This window comes from Arachis hypogaea, chromosome 13, assembly GCF_003086295.3.
Source record: "Arachis hypogaea cultivar Tifrunner chromosome 13, arahy.Tifrunner.gnm2.J5K5, whole genome shotgun sequence".
Taxonomy (NCBI): domain Eukaryota; kingdom Viridiplantae; phylum Streptophyta; class Magnoliopsida; order Fabales; family Fabaceae; genus Arachis; species Arachis hypogaea.
This window is the reverse complement of record NC_092048.1, coordinates 33,520,238-33,527,940: the sequence shown is the minus strand read 5'-3', so window position 1 is coordinate 33,527,940 and position 7,703 is coordinate 33,520,238. Positions and strand designations below refer to the sequence as shown.

Sequence of the window (7,703 nt, the reverse complement as noted above, 5' to 3'; positions counted from 1 at the left end):
CCTCTTTCATTGCTGGGTTCTCAGGATCATAAGCTTCTTCTTCAGAGGAAACTTCCTTAGTACTGCCTGTTGCTGCTTGCATTTCAGACAGACTCTGAGAAATCATATTGACTTGTTGGGTCAATATTTTATTCTGAGCCAATATGGCATTCAGAGTATCAATCTCAAGAACTCCTTTCTTCTGAGTTGTCCCATTATTTACAGGATTCCTTTCAGAGGTGTACATGAATTGGTTATTTGCAACCATTTCAATGAGTTCTTGAGCTTCTACAGGCGTCTTCTTCAGATGAAGAGATCCTCCAGCAAAGCTATCCAATGACATCTTGGATAGTTCAGACAGACCATCATAGAAGATTCCTATGATGCTCCATTCTGAAAGCATGTCAGAAGGGCACCTTCTGATAAATTGCTTGTATCTCTCCCAAGCTTCATAGAGGGACTCACCATCCTTCTATCTAAAGGTTTGGACTTCCACTCTAAGCTTGCTCAATTTTTGAGGTGGAAATAACTTTGCCAAGAAGGCATTGACTAGCTTTTCCCAAGAGTTCAGGCTTTCTTTAGGTTGTGAATCCAACCATGTCCTAGCTCTGTCTCTTACAGCAAAAGGAAAAAGTATAAGTCTGTAGACTTCAGGGTTAACCCCATTGGTCTTGACAGTGTCACAGATTTGCAAGAACTCAGCTAAGAACTGATGAGGATCTTCCAATGGAAGTCCATGAAACTTGCAATTCTGTTGCATTAGAGAAACTAATTGAGGCTTAAGCTCAAAGTTGTTTGCTCCAATGGCAGGGATTGAGATGCTTCTCCCATAGAAATCAGGAGTAGGTGCAGTAAAGTCACCAAGCACCTTCCTTGCATTGTTGGCATTGTTGTTTTCGGCTGCCATGGTTTCTTCTTCTTTGAAGAGCTCTGTTAGGCCCTCTAAAGAGAATTGTTCTTTAGCTTCTCTTAGCTTTCTCTTCAAGGTCCTTTCAGGTTCAGGATCAGCTTGAACAAGTATGCCTTTATCTTTGTTCCTGCTCATATGAAAGAGAAGAGAACAAGAAAGTAGAGAATCCTCTATGTCAAAGTATAGAGATTCCTTGAGGTGTCAGAGGAAAAGAAGAATAGAAGGAGGAGGTGGAGAAGAGGGAATTCGAACTTATCAAGAGGGATAGAGTTCGAATTGCACCTTGATGAGGAGTCTTAGTCCTTTAAATAGAAGGATGTGAAAAGAGGGGAAGAATTTTCAAAAATTAATTAAAAGATTTTAAAAAGAAATTTGAAAATTTGATTGAGATTTTCGAAAACTAAGATTGGGAAAGAAATAAAGTGATTTTTTTAAAAAAAAAATTTGAAATTAGAAAAAAGATATGATTGAAAAAATTAATTTTGAAAAAGATGTGATTGAAAAGATATGTTTGAAAAGATATAATTGAAAATCAATTTAGAAAAAGAAAATTTTTAAAATTAAGTTGATTACTTGACTATCAAGAAATTAAAAGATATGATTTTAAAATTTAAAGTTTGATCCTTTCTTAATAGGCAAGTAACAACTTGAAAATTTTGAAAATAGCAAAAATAAATATAAAATGGAAAGAAATTGATTTTGAAAGAGATATGATTGAAAAGATATGATTTGAAAAAGATTTAATTTTGAAAAATTATGAAAACTTGAAAAAAATGTGAATTAAAAACAAAATCTTCCCTCTGGTGTCATCCTGGCGTTAAACGCCCAGAATGGTGCCCATTCTGGCGTTTAACGCCCAAATCTCTACCTTTTTGGGCATTAAACGCCCAGCCAGGTACCCTGGCTGGCGTTTAAACGCCAGTTTTCCTTCTTCACTGGGCGTTTTGAACGCCCAGCTTTTTCTATTTGATTCCTCTGCTGAATATTCTGAATCTTTAATTCTCTGTATTATTGACTTGAAAAGACACAATTTTGAAAATATTTTTGAATTTTTAATGATGAGAAACAATAAGAATGCAACTAGGATAAAAGAAACAATGCATGCAGGACACCAAACTTAAAAATTTTCATATAAAAGACACTAATAAATTGAGAATGCATATGAGAAACAACAAAACACACAAAACAAGAGAATTTAAAGATCAGAGCAATGAAATCATCAAGAACAGCTTGAAGATCAATGAAGAACATGCATGAATTCGAAAAATGCAAGAAGAACAGAAACATGCAATTGACACCAAACTTAAAAATTAATACTAGACTCAAACAAGAAACATAAAATATTTTTGGTTTTATGATTTAAAATTTTTTTGTGATTTTCGAAACTTATATGGAAAAGAAAATAAAGAGAATCAAAACTTTTAATGAGAATTCCAGGAATCATGCAATGTTAGTCTAAAGCTTCAGTCTAAAAAGATTAGACATGTTTGGCCAAGCTTCAGCAGGACATTACATTCAATAGCTAAATTGATGGGAATCAATCAGCTTTTGTGATGGTAAGAACATCACCTTGAAACTCTAGAATTCATTCTTAAAAATTCTGAAAAGTACCTAATCTAAGCAACAAGATGAACCGTCAGTTGTCCAAACTCGAACAATCCCCGGCAACGGCGCCAAAAACTTGGTGCACAAAATTGTGATCATCAACAATGGCGCCAAAGACTTGGAGCTCTCAAACGTGAATCACACTTTGTCACAATTCAGCACAACTAACCAGCAAGTGCACTGGGTCGTCCAAGTAATAAACCTTACGTGAGTAAGGGTCGATCCCACGGAGATTGTCGGCTTGAAGCAAGCTATGGTCATCTTGCAAATCTCAGTCAGGCAGATTCAAATGGTGATGGAGGATTGATAATTGAAAGATGAATAAAACATAAAATAAAGATAGAGATACTTATGTAATTCATTGGTGGATTTCAGATAAGTGTATGAAGATGCTTTGTTCCCCCTGAACCTCTGCTCTCCTATTACCTTCTTCCAATCATTCATACTCCCTTCCATGGCAAGCTTTATGTTGGGCATCACCGTTGTCAATGGCTACATCCGTTCTCTCAGTGAAAATGGTCCTGATGCTCTATCACAACATCGGCTAATCAGCTGTCGGTTCTCGATCATGTCGGAATAGGATCCATTGATCCTTTTGCGTCTGTCACACGCCCCACAATCGCGAGTTTGAAGCTCGTTACAGTTATCCCTTCCCAGATTTACTCAGAATACCACAGACAAGGTTTAGACTTTCCGGATCTCAGGAATGGCCGCCAATAATTCTAGCCTATACCACGAAGGTTCCAACCTTAGATCAGAAACCCAAGAGATACACACTCAATCGAAGGTAGAATGGAGGTGGTTGTCAGGCACACGTTCATAGGTGAAAATGATGATGAGTGTCACAGATCATCACATTCATCAAGTTGAAGAACAAGTGATATCTTAGAGAAGAAGTATGCGTGAATTGAATAGAAAAACAATAGTACTTCGTATTAATTCATGAAGAACAGCAGAGCTCCACACCTTAATCTATGGTATGTAGAAACTCCACCGTTGAAAATACATAAGAACAAGGTTCAAGCATGGCCGTGAGGCCAGCCCCCAAACGTGAAAAGATCTATGAAAGTATATGAAAAGTTCTGTCAAGTGTATGAAATACAATAGCAAAAGGTCCAATTTATAGAGAACTAGTAGCCTAGGGTTACAGAAATAGGTAATTAATGCAGAAATCTTCTTCTGAGCCCACTTGGTGTGTGCTTGGGCTGAGCATTGAAGCATTTTCGTGTAGAGACTTTTCTTGGAGTTAAACGCCAGCTTTTGTGCTAGTTTGCGCGTTTAACTCCAGAATTCTTGAGCTGACTTGGAACGCCTGTTTGGGCCATCAAATCTCGGGAAAAGTATGGACTATTATATATTCTTTCCAACGCAATTGAGAGCGCGCCAATTGGGCTTCTGTAGCTCTAGAAAATCTACTTTGAGTGCAGGGAGGTCAGAATCCAACAGTATCTGCAGTCCTTTTTCAGCCTCTGAATCAGATTTTTGCTCAGGTCCCTCAATTTCAGCCAGAAAATACCTGAAATCAGAGAAAAACACACAAACTCATAGTAAAGTCCAGAAGAGTGATTTTTATTTAAAAACTAATAAAAACATAATAAAAACTAATTAAAATATACTAAAAACATACTAAAAACAATGCCAAAAAGCGTATAAGTTATCCGCTCATCATGGAGCAAGATGAAGAAAGGACTGCATGCTAGCAAGGACAGCTCCAACGAGCAGCTGGCACAAGAAAATAGAAGAGGCAAAAATTCAAGGCAAAGATGAAGATATATAAGAAGTCTCATTCCATCATTTCAAAGGGAAGAGAGAACACACACCCAGCGCATCATCTCTAAACATAGAGCTGAAATCTCTTTCTTCTACTCAAGCTTAATTCTAATTTTTTGTTATGGATATCTTGTGTCGTTTTCTGTGTTGAAAAGGCAAATATTGGGAGGTTGAAAAGCCAAGAGAGAAAAGACATGAGTGATACAGAATAGCCACAAATTTCTGATGTATTGAGTTGTTGAACTAGGATTAGTTCCCCTTTCAAGTTGGGTTAGCACATGGGGTGATTGAATCTGTGTAGATTCCCCTTCCTAGTTGGGTCAGCACTATGGGAAGCTAAGCTTTGGTGTTGAAAGCTTAGGGGGTAGAATACTAGTTGAATTAGGGAAAAATTCAATAGTATTGGTGTATGTAATCTGTGAAAGATTAGTGAAAATTCCACCATGATTTGTGGTGGAGACTGGACGTAGGATTAATTGCACAAAGAATCCAAACCAGGATACATGCTGGTCTTCATCTTCTCTTCCCTACTCTTTATTGTTCTGCATATGAGACAATTTCAAATAATCTCCTGCAACTTAAGCTTTCACTGCAACAGAGTTTGAAACTCTAAGTTTTAAGCTAACTTGATTCAACCCCCCTTCTCAAGTTCCACTAGAACCATCAATTATTATTATCATTACAAATTAGATATCAATATTTTTAATTATTATAAGATCTATACTATAACAACCTAATTCTAGAGTGAACTAACTTTACACCAACTGTCCAGAAAATAGATTTTTCGAATTTTATATGCCAAAAATTTGCGAAATTCAAGTGATATGGTTAGACTCTGTTTGACAAAATGGATCTGAATCTATAAAAAAAAATTAATAATAATATTTTATTATTATTTAGTCATTCAAACACCTTAAATAGTCAAACTCAAGGTAAGTTTTTTTTTTTTGTGTCTAAACATGGAAAGAAACAAAGCAAATACTATTCTATATCCGAGCGGATGATTTGTTGGAGATCAACACAAGGCTCAGATCAAATAACATGATTAGAGTTATTCTTGGCACCATATCTAGTCATCCAATCCGCAGCTCTATTTGCTTCTCGGGATACCCACTTAGCGTGAACAAGCCAAGGACGAGATAAAAGCTCCTGAGTCTTGTGAATCAAATCTGTTACTTCAGATGAATACTCACTTGTAAGCTTATGCATGATAGGCAGAATGTCAAGGCAATCTGTTTCACATATAATATCCCTCAAACCGCAATCCCAAGTTAAAACCAGCCCTCTCCAAGCAGCAAATAATTCACATCTAATGATAGACCAGGGGAGAATGCTTCCAGAGCAGCCCAAAATCCAATCTCCCTTAGAATCTCTAATAATACACCCAAATCCCGCTAAATTTGAATCCAGATACAAGCTTGCATCACAATTAACTTTAAAACTGTTGCCTACCGGTGGTTCCCAACACAGGCAATTTCAAAGAGACCTAAAGGCATTGTTTCGATTCCTGTAAACCTGTAAGTCCTTGACGGTAATTCTGGCCAAGGCAACAACCTTGTGGTCTGTCCAAGGGTTGTCAGTATTGAATATGTCATTGCACCTATCTCTCCATACCCACCAACGCCCTGCACCAAAAGACACCTCATTGTTAGCCAAGGCCTTCCGAAAACCACTCTTTAAGAGCAGTACCAGCCGTCGAGTCCAGGATACTAGGATCTAACATATGCCAAATTGCTTTTGATCATTCACAGTCTCTAAGGCAATGCTCCATAGTCTCCTGCGCCTTGTTACATCTCTTACACGTATCTGAAGAAGCTAAATGCCGCTTGAATTGAAAGGTCTCAGTTGGTAGAGTATCATGTAAGCCAAGCCACATAGTAAATTTGAACTTCTCTGGAATGTTTGTATTTCACAACCAGTTCCAGTTACTATTGGCATTCCAATTTAATGTTTTCTCTAATAACCATCTATAACCCTCCATTGCACTATACTTTTTTGTTGCTACAAGCCACCACTACCACTGTGGTTCCAACTCAGTCGAACTAGGATATCTCAGACCAAAAATAAACTGCTTAATATCATGCGGAATAGGCATGGTAAGACTATCAACCTCCCAAGACACCCCTTTTCATAAGTTAGCCACTATAAAATCTGATTCAGAAATATGTACATAAGGAATAAGGTTGCAAAGCTTACCAAAAGGAGTCCACTCATCACACCAAACTGATTTATGGACATCCCCAATATTCCAATGAAGCCCTTCCTTGAGATGCTCATAGGCACTAACAATGTTCTTCCAGGTAGCCAATGAAGAATTTCTACTGTTTTCATTCATACCAGATTGATTCCTGAGATATTTATGCTTCAGAACCTGCACCCACAACTTCTCACTATTATTTAGATAATCCCATACCAACTTTCCCAGAAGCGCCATGATAGCATAGGAAGTATCCCTATTACCCAATCCTCCTGCCCTTTTAATAGTTATGGCGACCTCCCACCTGACTAGAGGCAGCCCTTTGCCGATTGCTTGGCCACGCGATCGTGGCGTCGAGCTCTACAAAGCCCAGAATATTGTGAGGTAAGAAATCCACGTTTTCTTCCTCCATTTCTTCACTTTCAGTTTCGAAATTTATGAACAAGGGTATTAAAAATTATTCAATTTCGATGTTTAAACTCGAATTAGCTTGAGAAAAATGTTCAATCTTGCTTCCTTAGTCCTTGTGTAAGGTGAGAATTCTAGAACCCTAGCTAATTCCTTGGTTTAGTATTTTGGGTGTTGAATTTTGGGGATATGTTTGTGATAAATATGTTAGGTGTATGTATATATGTGATATGAGGCAATTGGACATGTTGGAAGCTTAATTGGAAGCTTGGAGAGAGATCTAGTTGCTGAATTTTGGTGATTGAGGTTTGAAATTTTTGTCTTGTGGGTGCCTTGGGTAATACGTGAAAATCGGCCAAGGTATGATTTAGGTTTCGCGTATTTAATATATAATGTTCTGTGAAAACTTAGGCTAGATGACCATAGGATAAGAATGAATGTATGAGAGTGTAAATTGCTTAGTGCCTTGTTGATAACTATGAACCAAGTTAAGTATGGATTTGTTATTTAATGTTGAGAATGGAAATTTGAATGTTAAACGATGATTTAATGATGGTTGATAAATTGAGATTAATGAATGTGTATAGATGATGAATTGTTGAAGGTCTTTTTGATATAGTTCTGAAGTTATGCACGAGAATTACTTAGAATTAAGGTATGATGGATGATGGAAGGGTGTAGAGTTATGTTGTGGTGATATTGCACGTGTTGTAACTAATTTTGAGTGTAGAAGGATTGATATTGAATCATGATTTGATGATGATATATCTATGTATGTATGTTGAATAGGTGAAATGAGAATCTTGTTGAATTGAGAAACGGTAGGATGTGAGG

The 7,703-nt window shown here is 37.2% G+C and overlaps 1 non-coding gene across 1 annotated transcript; it reads left to right on the top strand.

Moving 5' to 3' along the window:
• Positions 1 to 376: 376 nt before the first annotated feature.
• Positions 377 to 484, top strand: LOC112740103 (small nucleolar RNA R71). The gene has a single exon (XR_003171039.1). It is a non-coding gene; the product is annotated as a small nucleolar RNA R71 (small nucleolar RNA).
• The last annotated feature ends 7,219 nt before the right edge of the window (positions 485 to 7,703 follow it).